A 24,987-nucleotide genomic window follows, 5' to 3' on the forward strand; every position below is an offset into this window, starting at 1 on the left:
AAGATGCTCCTATAATAATGAGGTCTGCTTTCCATAGGGATTGCTCTTTCCATGACTCCCTTGTCCATTTTTCCAGAGAAAAAGGAAGCTTTTTGACTGCACTTTTTGCTGATGTAGAAACGTACGTAAAGAAAGCAACTAGTGTTTTTAAGACTCGTACTCTGGATATATAGGAGTGACCGCCAAGACTGGCATGTTACGTTAAGGTAACCTTAAGCTGGGTTAACCAATGGCAGTTACCTTAAGGTCTGATGTAACCCAGGGCTTGACGGGTCACTTCAGAGGCTATGAAAAATCAAGAACAAACTGCAGATGCTGCAAATCTGAAATTAAAACAATATCTGATCAGGCAGTATCTATGGAACGAAGTACAGTCGACATTTCATGTCCAGAGTTTCTACTGTCTGATCTGCTGAGTTTTTACATCAGCAGCACAGCAGTGTATACTGTGAGCAGCTTCAAGCTCCTAGGAGCGCACACCTTGCACAACCTCTCATGGTCCTAGAGCACATCCTACACAATCAGGAAAGCTCACCAATGCCTCTACTTTTTGAGGAAGCTGAAGAGACCTGGACTACGCACATCAATATCATTTCCTTCTACAGATGCGGAGTAGAGAGCAGCCTGATATTTTGTATCACTGCTTGGTACAGAAATTGCACTATGACAGACAGGAAGGCTCTACGTGGGAAGTCAAAACTATCCAACTCAACACTGGCACTAGCCTACCAGTCATCAAGAACATATATACAGAAAGGTGCCAGTAAAAGACCAGCAATAACATGAAGGATCCTACCCACCCTGCTCATGGACTATTTGTCCCACTCCCATTAGGGAGGAGGTTACGTAGTGTCCACGTCAGAACTACTTTCCCCAAACATTAAGGCTGATCAACAACTCCACTCCTAATCCTATCCACCACACCCCCCAACACTACTTTATCATTTCTTGTCAGAGTTACCCTATGTACAGACATTTCTGTACCTAGCCTCACTTTACGTACAGTGCTGTGCAAAAGTTTTAGGCACATATATATAGCTCGTCTGCCCAAGACTTTTGCACAATACCGTATTTGGCAATGTGGAGCGGACAGCAAGTTTGTAAATCTGGAGGGAGCAAAAGATATTGGGAATGTTGAGGGTGGGTCGCCACGGGATGGCTGGGGGGACAGATGGCAGAGAAGGAGTGCCAGGGACGGGAGGTGGCGTGGGTACAGGCAGGCTCATTTGATTCCACCCAAATGGTTCACTGATCATTACAGGATGTCTCTCTGGTGCTTCCCACTCCCTCCCCTCTCCCTTCTCCTTTTCCCAAACATATTTCCCCCCTCCCTGCCCCCTTCCCACTCTCAGTCCACAATAGAGACCCATATCTGAATCACGTTTGTCATCACTCACATGTGTCATGAAATCTGTTTTTTTTTGTGGCAGCAGTACAGTGCAATACATAAAATTACTACAGTAATGTGCAAAAGTCTTAGGCACCCTAGTTGTATACTGTATATGCGCTAAAGACTTTTGCACAGTACTGTACATACAAATAATCTTATTTATTTATATTTATTGTGTTGTTTTTTATTATTAAGTTCATTATCTGATTTCATTTTTTTGAGTTGCCTTGGATCCTGAGTAACAATTATTTCATTCTCCTTTACCCTTATGTACTGGAAATGCCATTAAGCAGTCTTGAGTCTTTTCAAGCATTCTTTGTTTTCACTTGAAAGAGCAGATAAGCCAGTCTCACTAATGTGGGGCTGCTGTCATATTGATAAGTCGGAATATGTAGGAGGGATAAGTTGCTTCCCTGGACCTGGGATTGAAATGCTCATTTCCCAACACAGAACTACATGGCCATAACTTCCTATGGCAGGAAATCTGTAGAAGCCGGTGTTATTTTCCGCGTGCTACCTGGGTACATTGAATACCAGACGAAACAATGAAGTGAAATTCAATGTGGAATGGTGGGTTGGCTGTTAAATGGGGAAGAAATATTCCCAGTCTATTTGGAAAAGAACGAGGTAAAAAAAAGCAGCCTACCCACTTTCAAAAGCAGAATTGCAGCTTTGACAAATGGGGCTCAAAGTTTTTGAAGTAACCCATTTTGCAAATTCATTATGGAAAGCCTGGACTTTGAAAAACACAATGATTGAGGTTGAGGACTATTTTTTTGGGGGGGGGGGGAAGGTAACATTGCTCAAGGGACTAGTATGAAAAAGAATACTTCCCCATCACCCTCCAAGCTTTCTCACTTTCCAACTCCACACTCCGTAATAAAGATGCTTTCCCCTGTTGGGATCTGGCATCAATCCAGTGTCTGAAGGATGGGACCTGCCCTGCTCTGCAGACGGCCTGGGAGCGCTTCCTGTCAATGTGACTTGCATTCAGCTACGCAGTGTGCAGTTAAAGCTCCACCAACATGCAGAGAAATCCAGACTGCAGGGTTTCTTCCACTTCCCTGCCAGTAATTCCAACTGCCCACCCGTGTTATTGACTCAGTAAATATTCAGATCAGATATGTCACCAGTAGGGTAAAATGGCTACGGTTCATAAGGAGGAGATTCTCTGGGGTAACTCTGGTCAGAAAGTCATGGATCTGAGTGCAAGGTTTGCTGCTTTGAACAAGCTGAAAATTCTCAACCAGTGCTTCCAGTATGACGAGGAAACCATCCTTATGCACCCCACAAAAGGCAGAAGCACAGAGATGGAAAGCTCAGAATGGAATTGTTTTCAATGAATAAATAAAGCCAATGTCATATTGAAGAGAGGACTCCAACATGAACAAAATCTTGGTCAATTCCTTGTTCCTTTTTGTTTATGCTCTCTCTCTCTCTCTCTCTCTCTCTCTCTCTCTTCCTCTCCCTCCCTCTCTCCTCTTACTCCCCCTTTTCTCTCTCTCTCTCTCTTAACTTCCCTCATTAACCCATCAATCATATTGTTTCCCCAACAGCTTATCACCATGGCAACCCTGTCCTATCCATCCTTCTTCCAGTTTCTCTGCAACTTACAATCAACCCTTTTTCCCCCCTTTCTTGGTTATGTCATCTCTATTTCTCTTTCCATAGATGCTGCCCGATAGCTAAGTATTTCCAGAAATATCTGGTTTGAGTTTAGGTTGCATGCATATGTGACAATCGGGCTCATTTACATTGTCTGTAGGCTCTGTGATGAAGCATTCTGCAGAGCAATATGTAAGATAATTCCCAAGTAATTCTCCATTCGCTTCACAGAACTCCCATTTCTTCTGGCCCAGTGACAATCCAAGGACAACAACTGTAGTAGAAAGAATAGCAAGTTACAGGGTTCAAAGTCCAAATAAATTTTATTATTAGAGTACATCTAAGTCATCATACACAACCCTGAGATTCATTTTCCTGCAGGCATACTCAGCAAATCTATAGAGTAGGATCAATGAAAGATCAACCAGAGTGCAGAAGAAAACAAACTGTGCAAATGCAAATATAAATAAATATCAATAAATAACGAGAACATGAGATAACAAGATAAAGAGACCCTAAAGTGAGGTCATTGGTTGTGGGAACATCTCAATGGATGGGCAAGTGAGTGTAGTTATCCCCTTTTGTCCAAGAGCCTGATGATTGAGGGAGGGACAGTTATAGAGATTGTGTTGACCATATGAATCATACTCCAATCCATTTTATTCCCCTTACATTCCATCAACTCTGTCTATCATCTACCTATACACCAGGTTTAACTTGCAGAGGCCAATTAATCTCTCAAGCCTTGTACCTTTGAGCAGCAGAAGGAATCTGGAGCACTCAGAGGAAACCCATGCTGTCAGATGGAAAACGTACAAACTCCACGCGGCGAGTGCTGGAGGGCAGGTTGCAACCTGGGTCACTGAGCTGTGAGGCAGCAGCTCAATGTGCTCTGCCAATATGCCACCCTTGGGAGATCGTGGGGAAAGTGGGGTGTGGCTACGCTCATGGAGGCATCACATTTGCAAAGCCCCTCATGCCAACCTGTTTGGAAAACCGTTGACAATGACCAAGTCTGGTCAATGACACAAGTCCAGGGTAATTAAAATATCGGCGTGCCTAACATATCACAGGAAGTCAAGGAAGATCATTCTCCATGAAAAAGGTAAATCTCAGCATGCTATTGATTGAGAAACCTCTGAATATTTGAACAATATTCTCCTAATTGTTTTCTCGCTTAAACTTGCTAAAGATTTTCTTTGGCCACCCTTTTGAGATTGCATGATTATTGGAGAATCAGGGTGGTGGGGGGGATATATGCCACAAGGTGTAGATTGAACTGGAAGATGAAACTCAAAGAAAGTACAAGATACCACATCACTGTTGATCCTAAACATATGGAGTTTTGAAACACAGAATGAATGCCTGTGATAATCCACTACATGGCTTATTAGATTACTTGGAAATGTTTTCGTACCGGATCTATTTCTACAGCTGACACAAGTCTAGCTTGCGATGGTAATAAGGCATTTATAAGTGTTGCAAGTTCTTGCTATCTCACACTGCTCCTTCAGCTGATTAATTACCAAGGCAGAAGAGAGCCTATCCATAGGAAGTTCCCATGGTTCATGTTCAACTGGACACTGGAGCACTTCCCTCACCCATCCATCCTACATCTCTCCTGCTGCCCACTTCACAGCCATTCATGGCTGATATTTGGAGCTTAGATTCAAGCTGACACAAGAACGCTCTAACAGCTGTATCCAATAACATTGCGGAGTCTGTACTCGGGGCTAAAGTTGTGTTCATATGAACACCCACCATATCGTGGAGAATGGCCTTGGCAGAATGTGGGCTTGAAAATGGCTGCACCTGGAAACTCAGAATCCTCCCCCCCACAACGATTAATCAGCTGATTGGTGTCTTCCAGGTACAGTACTAGATATATTGGGGAATACCTGACTTCGATTTCTCCAGGGGCAGAATTGGTGGAAATTGACGGAGAGGCTGCTGATTCAATGGCTGCACGGCCAGATCCAGCTCAAACCGTATTAAGTTTGCTGATGACACAACAGGGGCTGGCTTCTTCAACAACAATGATGAGTTGGCGTACAGAGAGGAGGTAGAGAGGCTTGTCAAATGCTGCGAGAACAACAACGTGAACAAGACAAAGGAGATGACAGTGGACTTCAGGAAGGCGCAGTCGACCACTCTCCATTGCACATCAATGGTTCTGCCGTGGAGAGAGTGAAGAGCGAGCGCAAAGTTCCTTGGTGTGCACATAAGAGATTATCTAACCTGGGCCCACGATACCTCCTCACTAGTCAAGAAAACTCGGCAGCATCTACACTTTCTGAGGAGATTGAAGTGTGCAAGGCTCCCACGCTCCCATTCTAACAACTTTCTACAGGAGCACCATCAAGTATTCTGTCTGGCTGCGTCATTGTGTGGTACGCAGGTTGCAAGGCTTCAGACCACAAGACTTTACAGAGGATACTGAAAATCAACTGAGAGCATTACCAGGGTTTCCCTCCCCCAATCTGTGACATTTACCAGGAGCATTGTAGACACCATCCCACAATCTTTTTGATCCACTACCCTCAGGAAGGAGGTACAGGAGCATCAGGACTAGGACTCCCAGGCAGGGTAACAGCTTCTTCCCTCAGGCTGTGAGACTAATGACTACCCTACCACTACTGAGATCTCGTCACTTACTGTTTACCTGTGCTGTGCGCAACATACACTTTGAATTATATTTTAACTTACTTGTGGTAATATTTTATGTGCTTGGTATGATATATGTTTTGTGGGTGCACTGCGGTCCGGAGGAATGTTGTTTTGTGTGGTTGTATATTATGTACAGTCAAATGACAATAAGCTTGAACTTGAATTTGAAATTCTTGAGGGTAGAGAAGGCATTGATGGAACAGAGCTTCAGTCTATTGTTAGATGCTGGTGTCTTTTCAAATACTTGTCCAATTATTCCCCCAGGAGAGCACAAACTGATTTCACCAATGGGTAAATAAAAGAATGCTTCTTTTCTGAAGGTGAATTTTTCAATAGCTGCTGGAGATTCCTAATTCTTTAGCAAACCCATAAACCTTTAAGCAACAATTTAATTAACAATTGGTGCTTTCCACATATATTGCAATCAAAGTACTGATGATTATGATGAGATGTCATTTTTGCACAGAGTATCAGAAATGATGACAGTCACGTAGCTTTGCAACTGTTTTCACAAAATGTATCCAGTGAGAGCAAGATGGTTAGTAATGATGACTTTTACAATTTCGATGGATAACCAGGTTATCCAGCTTCTCCAGTGAAACCAACATGGCATACAGTTTATGATAAGCATGATGATGTTGCCTTCTTCCCCTCTGTCCCTGTGTCAACTTGGCTCAGTGATAATAATCTCTTCCATTTGACACAAAGTTAAGTTTCAAGCCCAAGTACATTTTCATCTGATGCTGAGGCAGTGCTGCTCTGTCAGAAACTCTCCCTTGAATGATATATTTAAAAAGAACTGACTTATTCTTCGGAGTGGCAGGGTGGAGATACGTCTCTACCAAAAGAGGTGTAAGGTGCTCCTTCTCTCTGCTAGCCTGCAGGTCACCCTTGGGCAAGGTGTAGCCGTGAGAGCAGCTGGTACATATCACAAGTCCTGGTTATGTGACAACTGACACCAGGCAGACAACCTCTGAAGAGTATTGATAATGGCTGGGAACACCCAGTCTTGGAAAGACACTCCCCAGAAGAAGGCAATGGCTAACCATGTCTATAGAAAAATTTGCCAAGAGCAGTTATGGTCATGGAAAGACCATCATCACCCATGTCATATCAAATGGCACATAATGAACAAACAACTTATTCTTTCAGGTGGATAATATTATAGGCATCCGTTAGTCTCATGAGACAATAGATTTGCGCCTTGGAAGGTTTCCAGGGCGCAGGCCTGGGCCAGGTTGTATGGAAGACTGGCAGTTGCACATGCTGTTATGGATGGAAAGGGATGTGGCCCTGGCCTTTGAGCTATCTGTTATCTCTGATCCTGAAAGAGAGCAGAACAGGGCAATAAGATGTTTAAAAAAGCACATGAAATATTCATTAGGTAGCACTGAGAAAGTAAGAGAAGGGAGTTTTTGCTATAACTTGATCCAGCTCAGAACAGATGTGGCAGCTCAAAACCGGCCACCCATGAGATGCCATGGTCTGTCAGCAGCGGGAGGATGTACAGTCTGTAACCTCATGGTCTAATCTGTCCCTTACTCTCCATTACGACCAAGCTGGGAATCAACACCTGCTTACTGAGCTGTGCAAGAGGATCTTGTTAGGAACGGACCCGGGCACATCAAAGAACGATGGACTCACTTTCCGTCAGCCAAATCCACAATCTCTATCATCAAAGAAGTGAAGCAAGAGCAGCAGTAACACCAGCTACTAGTTCTGTTCCAAGCTGGACACCATCCTGACAGAAATTTATCACCATTCCTTTATTGTCACTGTGTCTGAACCGTGAACTCGCTTCCGAATAGCTCCTTGGGAGTAACTTCACCAGGCATCCTGCAAACAGTTTGAATGACCACCTTACAGGAATGTCACTACACTGGAAAGGGTGGAGAGCAAGTTGACAGTAGGATTGGAAGAATTTAACTATTAAGAAAGAATAAAGAAACTTAGGTTGTTTTCTTACCAGCAGAGGAAATTGAATGGATACTCAATTGATGTGTATAAAAATGAGGGGCTTAAATAGAGTAAATAGGAACAATCTATTCCCCTTAACAAAAAGGTGGATAAAACCGGGGAACATAACCGTTAAAGAGGAGATCCTAATTAATTTTTCACCCATAAGATGGTCAGGGTCTGAATCTCACTGCCGGAGAAGTAGTATAATTAAAACAGCTCATTGATTTAAACAGTACCTAGCTGTCTAATTGCACAAGACTGCTTCACTTCTCCTTGTCCAACACCTGCATGAAAAGCTAAATGGCCTCCTATAGTCTATTAAAATTTCTATGATGTTACAATTTGAGCCCACATTCAGGAAAATTGGACCATGAATATGGTATGTAATTTGTCATCTAAGGCAGTTCCAAACTGATCTGTAGATCAGCTAACCAAAGACATTAGAGTGAAATGTTCCAAATATTTTTGTCCAGTTGTTATTGTGTTTTTGTTTTTGCCTCGTAAGATGAGATTTTGTTTATTTATCACGTGTACATTGAAATATCAAAACAGAGAGTAAAATGAGTCATGTGTCAAAGACCAAGACAGTCTGAGGTTGTGCTGGGAGCCTCCTGCGCGAGTCGCCATGCTTCCAGCACCAACATAGCATTCCCACAACTTACTAACCCTAAACGGTACGTCTTTGGAATGTGGGAGGAAACCTGAGTAGCCAGAGGAAACCCAGGTGGCCATGGGGAGAATGTACAAACCTCTTACAGACTGCATTGCGAATTGAACCCCAATCACTGGCCTGCTGCACCTATAAAGTAGCAACTGGGTATATGTGTGTGGTCTTCTGCTGCTGTCGTCCATCCACTTCAAGGTTCAAAGTGTTGTGTGTTCAGAGATGTTCTTCTGCACATCACTGTTGTAACATGTGGTAAATTTGAATTACTGTCACCTTTCTATCAGCTTGAACTAGTCTGGCCATTCTCACAAGATCACAAGATCACAAGACAAAGGAGCAGAAGTAGGCCATTCGGCTCATCGAGTCTGCTCTGCAGCTCCCCCATGAGCTAAACTATTCACCCATCTAGTTCCAATTTCCAGCTTTTTCCCCATATCCCTTGATACCCTGACTAATTAGATACCTGTCAATCTCCTCCTTAAACACCCTCAATGATCGGGCCTCCACAGACATATGTGGCAACGAATTCCACAAATCCACGACCCTCTGGCTAAAAAAATTTCTCCTCTTCTCTGTTTTAACTGGGTACCCTCTAATTCTAAGACTATGGCCTCTTGGCCTGGACTCACCCACCAAGGGAAACAACCTTTCCACATCTACTCTGTCCAACCCTTTCAACATTCGAAACGTTTCTATGAGATCCCCTCTCATTCTTCTATACTCTAATGAATACAATCCAAGAGCCGACAGACGCTCCTCATATGTTAGACCCTGCATTCCAGGAATCATCCTCGTAAATCTTCTCTGAACTCTCTCCAACATCAGTATATCCTTTCTAAGATAGGGGGCCCAAAACTGCACACAGTTTTCCAAATGAGGTCTCACTAATGCCCCATAGAGCCTCATCAACACCTCCTTACTCTTATACACTATTCCTCTTGAAATGAATGCCAACATAGCATTCGCTTTCCTTACCGCCAATCCAACTTGGTGGTTAACCTTTAGGGTATCCTGCATGAGGACCCCCAAGTCCCTTTGCACTTCCGATTTTTGAATCTTCTCCCCATCTAAATAATAATCTGCCCGATTATTTCTTCTTCCGAAATGTACAACCGTACATTTGTCAACGTTGTATCTCATCTGCCATTTCTTTGCCCACTCTCCTAAACTGACTAAGTCTCTCTGCAACCTTTCCGTTTCTTCAACATTTCCTGCTCCTCCACCTATCTTGGTGTCATCTGCAAACTTGGCCACAAAACCATTTAATCCATAATCCAAATCATCGATATACATCGTAAAAAGAAGCGGCCCCAACACCGACCCCTGCGGAACACCACTAGTAACCGGCAACCAATCAGAATAGGATCCCTTTATTCCCATCCTTTGCTTTCTGCCTATCAGCCAATGCTCCACCCATTTCAATATCTTTCCTATTATTCCATGGGCTCTCATCTTATTAAGCAGCCTCATATGCGGCACCTTATCGAAGGCCTTTTGAAAATCCAAATACACAACATCCACAGCCTCTCCCTTGTCAATCTTATTCGAGATTACCTCAAAAAATTCCAATAAGTTGGTAAGGCAGGATCTTCCCTTCATGAAACCATGCTGGCTTCGGCCTATCTTGTCATACACCTCGAGGTATTTCATAACCTCGTCCTTGAGGATTGACTCCAATATCTATCCAACCACCGATCCTCTGACCTTCATCGGTAACATGTCACTTTCGCCCACAGAACTGCCACTCATTGGATTTTTTTTTTGTTTTTCACACCATTCTCTGTAAACGCTAGAGACTGTTGCATGCAAAAATCCCAGATCAGCAGTTTCTGAAATACTCAAACCACCCCATCTAGCACAAACAATCTTTCTAGAGTCAAAATCACTCAGATCACATTTCTTCCCCATTCTGATGTTTGCTACTAATAACAACTGAACCACTTGACCATGTCTATATGCTTTTACACATTGAGTTGCTGCCACATAATCGGCTGATTAGATATTTGCATCTATGAGCATGTGTACAGGTTCAAGAATCAAGATTCAGGGTTGTTTAGCATCATTTCCAGTACACAAGTGTAAACCAGAATGAAATAATTGTTACTCTGGATCTGATGCATTACATTAGGATAAAGAACACAATAATTAAAATATACACTAAATATAAATACATAAGCTTATATACATGATTGTCCATAAGGTGACACTAGGCACAGGAGTGTCTGTACATAAGGTGACTGACAGGGAATGATAACGTAGTGGTGTGGAGGGGTGGGTTAGTAGGTGGAGGTGTTGATCAGCCTCACTGCTTGGGGAAAGTAACTGTTTTGAGTTTGGTCGTCCTGGCATGGGATGTCACGTAGCTTCCTTCCTGATGGCGGTGGGACAAACAGTTCATGAGCAGGGTGGCTGGGATCCTTCATGATGTTACTGGCCCTTTTCTGGCACATTTCTGTATGTACAGTTTGTCCTTGATGACAGTGCTGATGTTGGGCAGTTTTGACTACCCATTGTAGAGACTTCCAGTTCCAGTTTCTGTACCACACAGTAATGCAGCATTTAAGGATGCTCTCTGCCATGTATCTGTAGAAAGACTACTGTGTAGAAAGACTACTGTCTTTTGCTTCTTACCTGTCTTCTTACATTTCAGACTTTCATGATTTGTGAGCATTATTCACTGGTTCAACACTTATTGACCTTCACAAAATGTCTTCTGAACTTTCCAGTGGGTTGCTCGCGTTGATGTGCCTGGAATCACACTGTATGCCTGACTGGACAGGAACATGAGAACACATGGATGACTCTCCCTATAGAAAATTAGTGAAGCAGGTAAGGTTTTACGACAATTGAGGAGCTTCATGGTCATCACCCAGGCATTATATTGCCTTTTCCCTTTGGGTCTGCTCTGAGCAGTGAAACAGGACACTGATTTTAAGGTCTGGCTGTAACAGCCTTCCTATACAGAAGTTAACAAGATGACACTCAAAATATCAGCAAGGAAGTAACTGTCAGTGCTCCCCTGTCATTAGCTAGGTCATATAACTGTTTTATTTTTCCTTGACACCTTTGAAGAAGGAAATGAAGACACTTTTTCTTCAGCTGGCATGTGAGCTTCATCTATGGTCAGTGAAGGGAGCACAGATCTGGATGACAGGTTGGAGAGATGTCAGGATAGGTGGTGGGATAGGTTGTGGGGAAGGGTGGGAAGCTGCACAGTGGTGGATCTGTGAGGGTGGGAATTGGTTGGGGATGTATAGGAGGGAGAGTTTAACAGCAAGCCGGAAATTCCTGGAGAAACTGAAGGATTAAAAGAAAAAGCAAAGAGAACAATATAATCTCTCATTCCCATACAACCTCAAAATAGTTTGTTAAAAGGCTATCAGCTCTGAATGGCAGTGGGTGATATCAACAAACATTTAATGAAAGAAACCCTTACTTATTTTCTGTGTCTCTTCACAAGCTCAGGATCACAGACACCTTAGAGATGCTAAGTCTAGATACTTGAACTACAGAAGTGAAGCAACCATTTGTGCACAGCTACACACACAAAATGCTGGAGGAACTCAGCAGATCAGGCAAAATCAATGGAGAGGAATAAAGAGTCAATATATCAGCTCTGGATTTCCAGCATCTGCAGAATCTCTTGTGTTTACGATTTGTGCACAGCCAGTTGCCATAAACAGCAACCTGATCACTGCTACTTTAAGAATAAGTGCTGAACCAGACTGTGCTGATGATCACTAATGCTAATCTAATAGTAGAAGACATGTACTTAAAGTGAGTGGAGTAAGCTCAAAGGGGATGTGTGGAACAGTCAACGTTTCGGGCTGAAACCCTTCATCAGGATACTTAGATAGGCACATAAATGTGTGGAGCGTAGCAGGATATGGACTATGTAAACAGAAGGGATGCATTTAGTTAGGCATTTGATTACCGGTTTAGTTAGATCAGCACAATATCATGGGCCGAAGGGCTTGTTCCTGGGCTGTACTGCTCTATGTTTGATTGACTTAAGCACTGGGCTGAATCAGAAAGGTCAGGTACAGGCCGAATCGAGGCGGCAGTGTCCAGGCCCCAGAGCATATTGAGGAGAGTGAACTCGACATTTGGAAAGGTCAGGGTGTTGGGGCCCGATGCGAGGGACAGGACGAACAGATCGTTGCTCCACGACTCGGCTCTGCACTCAACTATGTTGAACTGTGGGACTCTCCGGATTTGAGTTCAGAACGCTATTTGCTTGCAGTTATTGTTTGCATGATTTTTTTTTTCCTCTCTGCACATTAGGTGTTCGACAGTCTTCTTTTCTTATCTGGGTTCTTTTGGGTTTCTGTTTTGTGGCTGCCTGTAAGGAGACGAATCTCAAGGTTGTATAATGTATACATACTGTACTTCGATAATAAATGTGCTTTGAACTTGGAACTTTTTTGATTAACTGTTTGGTACATTGTTGATACAGTGCGAGCATTCAGCACACACACAGACCAGAAGTACAGCATACGCTGGACACCCCATTGTGTTCTGTAACTCACAAAGTGGTGGGATTGGTACCCCTCATACATTAGCCATTGCAAGTCCATCTCGTGGAGGCTCATTCATTTGAATAGGGTTGGCAACCTTACAAAAAGGTAAGTGCAGTTGTTTCCTGTGTAACTTCCTTTACTTTCTTGTAAATTCATGCTTCAATTAATTGTCAGTAGTTCATTGTGTTTTCTGGAAGTTGTCCACTGACCTGGTCCCTACTCAACTGCTGGACGATCACGGAACAGAGGTGTTGATCGTGGCAGGCATGATGGGAAGTTTGGATCCCATTGTCTAACCTGTGCCTGTCACTAGTGGGGAAAAACCAGCTGGCTTTCCTTTCCCTGACTAATGGGAAGTCTCCTTTGAGCAGATATTTGTGGATGGGAGTTACTGGGGTCGGCAAGGTATCTGGTCATCTCTTGAAACCTGGGCTCCATCCTAACCTCAAGTGCACTCTGTGTGGCATATGCACATTCTCCCTGTGACCTCGTGTGCTTTTCCCAGGCACTACGGTTTCCTCTCACATCCCCGAGGGCAAGAGGCCCACTGGCAGGTTAATTGGCTGCTGAGTGGCAGGAGAGAGAACATGTTGTGGGGCAATGGGATTGCTCTGAAAACTGGCAAAAACCTGATGGGTCAAACAGCTTCATTCTATCCAACAAGGGAAAAACAGATGAGAGACAGATATAAATGGCTGGTGAAGCAGATAAGAAGCTTGAACATCTAAGAAGATTGAGTTCCGATATAAACTGAGATCTAATCAATGGCTGGCCCTGAAGAATTACTTCTTCTGGCATCAGTATCTGAGCTTTTTGTGGTTCAAAGTAGATTAGATTTCTCAAACAGTTGGAGGCTGCTGTAGATACTGAGTAAACACACTTTTGTTTTTTGAACTCAGCACCGAGAGTGACAGGGCAGGAGGTGGCGGTCACTGGTCACTGCAAGACCCCAGTGGTGCACATAGTAATTCATTGACAGATTCCAGTCCCCTCCTGTGCAGCAGTCCCATCTCCCTAGCCTTTTCCTGTCCTGCTTACCAAAGCTTGTAGGCTTCCTGCTCTCAGACAATGTGCCCAGTGTTGCTCCCACATCTGGTTGCTTCTTGATTTACTTCTTGAACCTTCCCTTCCCTCCCCCCCAACTAAATACAAAGCTTTCTCTCCGCTGAACACAGTAATACAGGATAAAAGCCACTGGTAGAAAGGGTAAAGGTGCTATGCTTCCTCATGTCAGAACGTACAATCCATGCTCTGCTTTCTTCCTTCACTGGCTTCTTCTGTCCCTGCAACTTTGATCCTCCCAGCACTCATCTCTCCTGATACATATACATATATTGGTCCCATATTGGGATGAAAAATTAATGGCACTGATATGAGAAGTTTGGGATTTCACGATCAGCACCATGGATACTGGTTCAATCAATAAAGATTTCAGAGAAAATTTACCAGAGGATATCTTGAATGGGTCGGTTACCTAAGAAGGAAATATTGGGGATCATCAGCTTATATTCACTGAAGTTTAAAGTACTGAGGGACAACTTCATTGTAACATACAAGATCTTAAGAGGCCTCGACAGGGTGGATGTTGAGGAATGCTTCCTCATGTGAAGAACCTACTGTTAAAGACTGAGATGAGATATTTTTGCTCTTAGATGTCTCTTGCTCCCTCAAAGGACAATAGAAGCAGACTTTGAAAAATTTTAAGGCAAAGGTAGATAGAAATCTGATTAGCAGAGGTGAAGGGTTACCGTGAATAGACAAGAATGAAAATTTGAAGTTCTAATCAGATCAGTCACGATATTATTCAATGTCAGAGCAGGCATAAAGCATTAAATGTCTATTCCTGCTCTGAATTCTTTTGTTCACATCTTCATAACTAGGTAGACTTTTGCAATGCCAGAGTTATGGATCATAGAATAAGTGAGGGTACAGTGTAGATAAGATGTGGCTTAACTGGAAATGAGAAAGAGACTGAATGGTTTCCTAATACATTCCTCTTTCAACCAAAGATCTGGAAACAGTTTAATCGATCTCCATGCTCTTTGTGGGACATGGCTAGTGGTCAGAGACTAATGTGTTTGCCTATAAAATAATGGCTCTGTATCCAAGCACTGATGCCTTGTATAAAATGCATTGATCTGTTTCACTGATGTGATAAGGCACATATAAATGTAACCATCAAGGACTCAGCTAATAATGGAAACCCCTGTCTCACCCTGTTTCCCAACATGATCTCAGAGGTTAATCGAATGGCATTGATTCCCAGTGTTGCAACCTCCCTACTAAAATGGTCACTTCTCTTTTTTTGCAACTACTTGTGGTGCTGGCTTACCAATCCCACTACATGCAGGTACCACTGTTGCAAAGCATTAATCAAATGAAGAAACATAAATGTAACAGATGATAATTGTGAAAGAATTCCCTGAGAATTTAGTCACATTTCTCAGAGACTGTCCTTGAACTAAGATTACTTCTTTGACAAAGAACTGTATGTAGATCACAGCACTTACTGTAAACGATCATCGATATTCAGGTGAATAGCAAGTGCTATCACTATTCTTTTTTAAAATGAAAGCATCATTTCAAGAAAAAGTAGAATGTTTTATTGCCCAAAGTGATCTTAGTAAAAAAAAATCACTTTGGGTGCCACAGTAGTGTAGCAGTTAGCACGACGCTAGTTGCTAGGGCGTCAGAGTTCAGAGTTCAGAGTTCAATTCTAGCGCCGTTTGTAAGGAGTCTTTCTATGTCCTCCCCGTAGAATGTGTGGGCTTCCCCGGGCATTACAGTTTCCTCCCTAATCATGTAGGTTAATTGATCATTGTAAATTGACCCGTGATTAGGTTAGGGTTAATCAGAGTTGTCGGGGGGTTGCTGGGGCAGCGTAAATTAAATATATAATCCTTGTGGTAGATATAATCATGTCGCCTAACACTGCATAGTGCCCAATGTTGTCTCAAAATCTGATAATAGTCTTTGTGCTTAACAAAGTCAAGGATCCAGGATCAACTTCATTTGCCATATACTGTACATTTACATGTATTGGGAATTTGCTGTGGTGTGTTGGCACAACAAGAAACAAAAACAACAATTTTCAACAATTATGAAGAATAAAAAATATATAAAAAGTAAAGTTAGAGGTTAAAGTATAGATATGGAATAAAACGTGCCTAAATACATAAATTCCAGTATGTATTTAAGATGTAAACAGCACCATAAAAAGTAGTTTAAAGTGTCTACATTCACAGAGCAGTGCAGTGAATGAGGTAACAGATAGAGGTGATGTTGGGAGGGTGGAGGAGAACTAGAACTAGATTAACTGCCTGAGGGAAGAAACTTTTAAGGTGGCATAAAGTTTACGATGCCTCTATGATTTTAGAACCCAGCACATTTTTAGCTCTCAACAAGATCTTATTGTCCAACACAATTCTCAACTCAACACAATCTTACAGCTCAACACAGACTCGCTTCCTAACAAGGTATTGTTATCTAATACAGTCTTAGTATTCCACTTGATCTTAGTGACTACCATATTCAAAGTTATATGACCAAATATGATCTTAGAGACTAACACAGTCCCTACCTTACTTGTTACAGTCCCTATCTTAATGCCCAATACAGATTTAGGGCTCAACATGATGTCAATGTCCAATAAGATCTTAGAGATGACATCCATCGTTAAGGAATCTTATCACCCAGACATGCTGTTTTTTCATTACTACCAACAAAGAGGAGATACTGGAGCCTGAAGACTCACACTCAATGCTTTAGAAACAGCTTCCACCATCAGATTTCTGAATGGACACTTAACCCACGTACTGTACATTATCTCCCTTTTTTTGGTCTCTTTTTGCACTACTTATTTAATTATATATATATAGGGATTCGTATATATTAATGTATATATTGCAATGTATAGTTTTTTATTAATATTGTATAAATTGCAATGTACTGCTGCCACAAAACAACAAATTTTACGACATATGCCAGTGATATTAAACCTGATTCTGATTCTGAGCCCAATAGGATCAAAGTGTACAAGATGATCTTAGAATCTAATACAGTTTTAGTACCTAAAGAATTCTTGTAGCCTAAGACAGACTTGTTGCTCATCACAAGTTTATTGTTCAACACTGTTTTTGTGCCCAATGTGGTCATAGTGCTCTTCACATTTCTGGTGTCTAACTGTTCATAGGAAGCGCGTGGAAGCTTTATAGAGGGCGCAAAGAACATTTACCAGGATGCTGCTTGGATTAAAAAACATGTCTTATGAGGAAAGATTGCAAGAGCTGGACCTTTTCCCTTTGGAATATGAGAGAAAACTTGATAAAGATCTATAAGATTATGAGTGGCATTGGTAGAGGGAACAGCTAATGCCAGAGGAGATCCATTGAAGGTGAGTGGAGGAAAATTTAGGGGAGATGTCAGAGGTAGGTTTTTTTTTACACAGAGAGTGGTGGGTGCTTGGAACCCACTGCCTGGGAGTGTGGTAGAGGCTGATACAATAGGGATATTTAAAATACTTTTAGGCACATGGATGTAAGAAAATGGAGGGTTTTGGCTGTGTAGGATGGAAGGCTTAGATTGCTTGATCATGGAAGAGGTTTATCTAGGTTGGAACAATATCATGGCTGAAGGGCCCTTACTGTTCTAAGATCTATGTCTAAGATCTTCATATCCAGCACAGCCTTAGTGCTCAACGTGTCTCAGTACCCAACATAATATTTGTACTTTACACAGTCATAGTGCTCATCATGGTCTTACTGCCAAAGAGGATCTTAATGCCCAATATGGTCTTTGTGCTCAGCATAGTCCTAATGTCAAATAAAGTCCTGTTACACAACACAATCTTAGCATGCAACAAGGTCAAAGTGACCAACTGGGCCAAAGTGCCCATCATAATATTACTACTAAACAACGACAGAATCCAACATTGCCTTAGCCCACAACCAACTCTTAGTATTTAATATTATCAAAGTATACAACATCCCTATTCTATTTGACATTAACATTCTACCAACTTTAGCCGCCAAAAGCTTTAATCCCTACTCTCTCCTGGAACATATCTAATGGCATCTTGATATCTCTCCCATCGTTCACTTCAATGCGTTTTCCTGTTATAACTTTACACTAATCTATCAACCTTGACTGAAATAGTTCTACTTGGCTAACATCCTGAACAAGCAACATTCCTCCTTTGAACGTAACACTTTCTCCCTTCGTCCCCAGTAACCTTCATTGAGTAATACCTCTGGACTAATGAACCAAAAATCTCTTCAACTGTCCATCTGTATAATTAAAAACCTTGCTTTTCCTATCCTATTTCCTGCTGTCACAATATGTTTTGCACATTTTTGTTAGTGTTTAACACAGTAAAGCTGTCTATGTTATCTTCTAATGACGAATTTTTTAATTAGACATTTGCTTCTCACAGCACAACCCAAGTAGGCTCTGGTCAGCACTTGCCTCTGGGTTCTGAAGGTTCCTTCCAATGTTATTTGAAGTTCATAGAGAAAATGAATAGAAAAGCAGGAAATAATCCTCAAACCAGCTGCAAAATTCCACAACCTCTTGTAAAAAGTGTGACTTTATTAAATCACTGTGATTACCTCTTGAACTCTTCCCACAATTTCCTGCTGTACATTTCTTAATAATCCAGTCTCCTGCAGATAGTCCAAGCAATATTGATCTTAATCTCAATGAATGAGAACAGCACATAGTGATGGGGTGGGGGGTGGGGGAGGGATGTTTCTTTACATCATTTTTGTTTGAAGTAACCTGTAATCATTTCTTTCCCGGAGAAGGAGGAAAGGAGGGAATGGGTGCCATTTGCAAATTGATGTGTAATGTTTCAAAGTGGATTTACACACTGGTCTTTAATTCTCTTCACTGCTCATGGGCTATGATTGAAGGGATTAGTAGGCTTCCTTGCTGGCTGCTTCCCCCACTGCTATGCACCTATTAATACAGGTTGAATCCTTACAGGCATTCATCTTACGATTATCATTCCCTGACAGAAAAATCTCAAAGAGCAAAGGTCAGCTACCTAAAAATGATTGTAAATGGCTGCTTAAATTAAAGTTACTGAGAAATATTTTGCACAGCTTTGTTTTATGAAAGGACGAAGGTGGGGGCAGGGGAATAGGGAGGTGACTAGTTAGCTTACAAATAAGCTATCTGTGTGTGTGTGTGTGTGTGTGTGTGTGTAAAAGCATGTAAGCTTATAAGTTTATATTTTGGTATTGTAACAAATTATATTTGAACTCAAATTGCAAACAGAAGGCATCGGACACTGAAATCACTCTGTATTGTGAACAAGAAAATACACTTCAAATATAATTCTGTACCATTTTTGTAAAAATGGCATTATCAAAACACCCTCTTCCTCAACCCCTGACTTCTGTTAAATGGAGGCTTGTCATATCTTCCTCGCTGTTCTGTATTGTGCCTTGTCTCTGCTCTGGAGTGATGTTACATGGACAAAACTGCCAATGTTTCTGCTCCAGCTCCGCTACCAACCACAGTTAAATGGACGTTCACCCACATGCCCACCCTGCAGTGGTAACCTGCGGAGGAAGTGCTTGTCAACGTCCAACTGCATTCTTCCCACATTCCAAAGATGTGCAAGTAGTTTAATTCACTGGTGTGAATTACACCTGTAGCTGGGTGCGAGGAAAACCGGGATTGATGAGAGAGAAAAAGTTACAAGAAATTAAGTGGCTGATGGGATTGCTTTGTGAGCTGATATAGACCCAACAGACTGAATGGCCTTTGATACTGAAAGAAATTATGAGACGCTCGCAAACTGTTCACTGTGATGATAGACTTAAACTACAGATGATTAAAGATACAGTTCCAATGTCGGTAATGAAGCCAGCCAGACAAAACCTTTTCACCCAAGGGATAATCAGGTTTTGAACAAACTAGCAGAGAATGTTATTGAAGCAAACTGGTTGCTTCATTTATCTGATAAGGAAAGGATTGCAAAACATAAGGAGGAGATGTGTAGGTGGGACTGATCAATGCAAAAGAGTCCATATTGCTCAACTCTAAAGGCCTGTTAATATTATCAAAATATTTCATGGTGTTAATTTTGAAATCTACAAGGCCAGCCAGTGAGTAACAACAACATTTTACCACATTTAAAACTCAAATTTGTTAGTGAGAAAAACAGATCAACCATAGGGCTGCGACTGCCATGATTGTTAGAAAATAATTAGAATAACTTTTTCTTTACAAGTCCAGGGATGTCTTATCGTGCAAGTCATTGTTATTTTCTGCTCTTTCAATGACTGGTGATTTTGAGAGTTTCCACCAATCAGCTACACTTAGTGTTGTGTAAGCCAGGCCAGTCTCTTAGACACTGCACCAATACTCTGAACGTAAGTTGACCTTGACCTTGGATGCTTCAAAATAAGGCTAACTGAGTTTCATTCATACTTGAGGTGATTCTTTAGGCATTGTAACCAATTGGCATCCATTGCCTCTCCAAGAATGTGGTCATTGGCTCTTGGGAAACTATCCTTGGACATTTCTGCTATGTGTCTATGCACAGAGGCTAGCTTGGATAGGAGCACAAGCTAAGTGGCAGGCAGTCAAATGAGCAATGGGATGCACTGGTTTACAGTATGTCCAAGAGTATGTCATTAGGAGTCTGACCTGACAAGAATTTCATGTAACACATTTCCAAAACATTTTCTTGCACCCATTTCATGAAAGTGAATAATTGAGATGGGTCTCATCCAACATTTAATCTCGCTCCACCCATTACTTGATGCCTTGTTGCAGCCCCTCCAACCTAGTAAGCCATATGAAGCAGCTGAGTTGACAATAGAAACCCACTGTTGGCAATTTTCTTTGACATAAGGGTGATGAACCTTTGCCTTATTCCAGGACTCAATAGGGGAACCTTGTAAGCTCCATAAGGCTATGGTGTAGCCTGTGAATGTTCTCTTCCCATCCATCCCCCTTCTCTGATTGACAGAAATCAAAAGGAGATACATACATTACACATTCTGTTGAGGAGGGAGGAGGAGAACACAATCTGTGCATGAGATTCCAAACAAGTGGGGCAAGTTCGGCAGCATGAAATTAGGACTGAATCTATTTTGGTTTATTTGTTGGTGGAGATGTGGATGAATTACACAGAACATCCTGCACAAGAAGACTATAAAACTATCAGACATCGGAGCAGAATAAGGCCATCCAGCCCATCGAGTCTGCTCTGCCATTCCATCATGGCTGATTTATTATCCCTCTCAACCCCATTATCTTGCCTTCTCCCAGTAACCTTTGACACCCTTACAAATCAAGAACCTATCAACCTCCGCTTTAAATACTGAATACTCAATGACTTGGCAACTCAGATGAATAAGTGACTCGAGCCAGTACTTGTTCTGCACAATCCTAAACTTAATATTTCTCACCTTGCTTCAGATCCCTGTAGATTCTCAGGTGGGATAGTTTGCTCTAAAACATCTTATATTGTATCATAAGCAAAAAGCAAACCACCAGAGGAACTCAGTGGTCAGGCAGCATCTGTGGTGGGGTGGCGGGGGGAATGGACTATGGACATTTTGTGTTGAGACCCTTCTTCTGATCTGGTCATCCCACCAGCAGCAGCATGTGAGCAGACTAAGGTACATCAGCATCCCTATTTCCACTTCCTTGCTGTCTCTGTACCATTCAGCTGGTGCCCTGCCCCAATAATGTATTACCCCACCGACCGATGCAGCAGCCATAGTAGTGTCATCATCATTTACGCACAAACCAGGTGCTTTCCCAGCTAATTAGAGCCTACTCAGCAGGAGACAGTGTTTCAGCAAAGTTATAGCTTGCTGCTGTTAGGAGACTCCAGAAGGAAGCAGAACTTGCCCTTGAAAGGGTTAATCAGAGCCCAGCCACATATCATTTTAAGAGCTCAGTAATTATAAAGAGCAGATCCAGTGGCTGCCGCTGACAAGTAGCTTGGGTTTCAGCATTTTATGGAGCTAATGTAAAATGCACATGTATTAGAGACTCACTTAAGCCCAAATAACTATATTTATTTGCTCAAGGTAATTATAAAGCCTGCTGCTGTATCCTGTTCTCTGCCCTCCTTCTCCTCACTGTTCTGTGAAATCCACAGGAAGAGGCAGACAGGCTCTGTCCCTGAGGCCTCACCCATCAGCACTGAAACCTTGACTGTCAGGCAAGGACCTGCTGAAATGGTACCTTTCAATTTCTTGATATAGAGTGCTCCAAAAGGGGGAGGTGATTCGTATTTTACATGCCGATCTCATCTCAGGATCAGCGTCTCCAGAGGCTTGTTATATTTAGCCATTCTGGCTTATTGTTAAATACCAGAACCCCTAATAGCTGCAATTACATAGGGGGGGTTGACAATGCCTGTTCACTCACAGAGAACTCTTCCAGCAACCCGGAAACACGCTATGGTTCTCTGTGGATTGTAAATCTGGGTTTTAAATCCATACACTGGTTCCGTTACTTGTATGGTCAGGAGAACTTGGAGATGTAAAGACAATACTGATACAGCTCAGTCAATGATAGAATGATACGGTAACAGGATGAACGTGACTGAGGTCAGATGTTCCCCTAAATGGAGGGAGAAGAGCAGGAAGTGTGAAGTACTCTGTCCTGATTTGTTACAAGTGTAAGAAGAGGACAAGACCATGTCACCTTTGTGGTCACCACCCACATTGACAGTCTCCAAAGCATATGAATTCACAGTCACTGATGCAGACGTGGGTTAATCTTCCGGAGAGTGAACCTACGGAAGCAACTGGCCCGGATGGTTTCCCTGGATTCTGTTCAAAGAAGCAAGCGTGGTTATTTGCAGCCACTAGTAACTTCATCTGTTTCAATCTGAGGTTCTCACCAGCTTTTAGGAGACCACTATTATTCTGGTACCAAAGAAAGTCAAGATACCATGCCTTAATAACTACCACCTGGTGACTTTGACATCATGAAGGGCTTACAGAGGCTGGTCATGACACACAGGCAATCTGTGAGCCACATGGAGAGGATATTGATGGGCTCACAGAGTGTATCACTGATTACATCAACTTCTGTGTGGACTGCAATGTTCCGACAAGAACTGTCCTTTGTTATTCAAATAACAAGCCACGGGTGACAAAGGACATTAAGGACATCCTGAATGCTAAAAAGAGGGCGTTTAGAGATGGAAATAGGGAGGAGCTGAGGGCAATACAGAGGGACCTGAAAGCCAGGATCAGGGAGGCTAAAGACAGGTACAGGAGGAAGCTTGAGTGGAAACTCCAGCAGAACAACATGAGAGAGGTCTGGAGGGGAATGAGGACCATTACTGGGCTCCGGCAAACTAGCAACAGAGGAGCAGAAGGCAGTGTGGACAGGGCCAATGAACTTAACCTGTTCTTTAACAGATTTGACAGTGTGGCCCCTGCCCATCCCACACATGAGCCATCTGTTGTCGGCCCCCAACCAACACATATTCCACTCTCCCCTCCTACCCCTCCTCACAGTCCCCCACCCTGCTCTCATGACTATACCCCTTCCCCACACGAAACCACCACAGTGGGCTTCACAGCTGAACAGGCGAGAAGACAGTTGAAACGTCTCAACCCAAGCAAGGCTGCAGGACCGGATGGTGTCAGTACCAGGGTGCTCAAAGCCTGTGCCCCTCAGCTATGTGGAGTACTTCGCCATGTATTCAACCTGAGCCTGAGGCTCCGGAGGGTTCCTGTACCTGTGGAAGACGTCCTGCCTCGTCCCTGTGCCGAAGACGTCGCGCCCCAGCGGCCTCAATGACTACAGACTGGTCCCACATCATGAAGACCCTGGAGAGACTTGTTCTGGAGCTGCTCCGGCCTATGGTCAGGCCACACTTAGACCCCCTCCAGTTCGCCTACCAGCCCCGACTGGGCGTTGAGGATGCCATCGTCTTCCTGCTGAACAGTGTCTACGCCCACCTGGACAAGCCAGCGAGCACTGTGAGGGTCATGTTTTTTGACTTCTCCAGTGCGTTCAACACCATCCGCCCTGCTCGCTGGGGGAGAAGCTGACAGCGATGCAGGTGGATGCTTCCCTGGTATCATGGATTCTTGATTACCTGACTGGCAGACCACAGTACGTGTGCTTGCAACACTGTGTATCTGACAGAGTGATCAGCAGCACTGGAGCTCCACAGGGGACTGTCTTGTCTCCCTTTCTCTTCACCATTTACACCTCGGACTTCAACTACTGCACAGAGTCTTGTCATCTTTAGAAGTTTACGGATGACTCTGCCATAGTTGGATGCATCAGCAAGGGAGATGAGGCTAAGTACAGGGCTACGGTAGGAAACTTTGTCACATGGTGTGCGCAGAGTTATCTGCAGCTTAATGTGAAAAAGACTAAGGAGCTGGTGGTAGACCTGAGGAGAGCTAAGGTACCGGTGACCCCTGTTTCCATCCAGGGGGTCAGTGTGGACATGGTGGAGGATTACAAATACCTGGGGATACGAATTGACAATAAACTGGACTGGTCAAAGAACACTGAGGCTGTCTACAAGAAGGGTCAGAGCCGTCCCTATTTCCTGGGGAGACTGAGGTCCTTTAACATCTGCCGGACGATGCTGAGGATGTTCTACGAGTCTGTGGTGGCCAGTGCTATCATGTTTGCTGTTGTGTGCTGGGGCAGCAGGCTGAGGGTAGCAGACACCAACAGAATCAACAAACTCATTCGTAAGGCCAGTGATGTTGTGGGGATGGAACTGGACTCTCTGACGGTTGTGTCTGAAAAGAGGATGCTGTCTAAGTTGCATGCCATCTTGGACAATGTCTCCCATCCACTACAGAATGTACTGGGTGGGCACAGGAGTACATTCAGCCAGAGACTCATTCCGCCGAGATGCAGCACAGAGCGTCATAGGAAGTCATTCCTGCCTGTGGCCATCAAACTTTACAACTCCTCCCTTGGAGGGTCAGACACCCTGAGCCAATAGGCTGGTCCTCGACTTATTTCCTGGCATAATTTACATATTACTATTTAACTATTAATGGTTCTATTACCATTTATTATTTATGGTGCAACTGTAACGAAAACCAATTTCCCCCAGGATTAATAAAGTATGACTATGACTATAACTCCAGACTCCTAGACAACCTCAGGCCATTGCAATTTTCCTACCACTGAAACAGGACTACCGCAGATACCATCTCACT

General features: G+C 43.0%; 1 protein-coding gene and 1 long non-coding RNA gene across 3 annotated transcripts in view; one reads left to right on the top strand and one right to left on the bottom strand.

The window, feature by feature from the left end:
* robo3 (roundabout, axon guidance receptor, homolog 3 (Drosophila)) overlaps positions 1 to 24,987 on the bottom strand; it is a 609,199-nt gene that overhangs the window by 466,819 nt on the left and 117,393 nt on the right. The gene's annotated exons all lie outside the window — the stretch shown is intronic.
* Positions 1 to 24,987, top strand: part of LOC134340788 (uncharacterized) — an 84,065-nt gene that overhangs the window by 978 nt on the left and 58,100 nt on the right. Inside the window, exon 2 of the long non-coding RNA XR_010016635.1 lies at positions 11,015 to 11,117. This is a non-coding gene — a long non-coding RNA (uncharacterized LOC134340788). The remainder of the gene's footprint in view (positions 1 to 11,014; positions 11,118 to 24,987) is intronic.

The sequence above is a fragment of the Mobula hypostoma genome, chromosome X2, assembly GCF_963921235.1.
Source record: "Mobula hypostoma chromosome X2, sMobHyp1.1, whole genome shotgun sequence".
Classification (NCBI taxonomy): Eukaryota; Metazoa; Chordata; class Chondrichthyes; order Myliobatiformes; family Myliobatidae; genus Mobula; species Mobula hypostoma.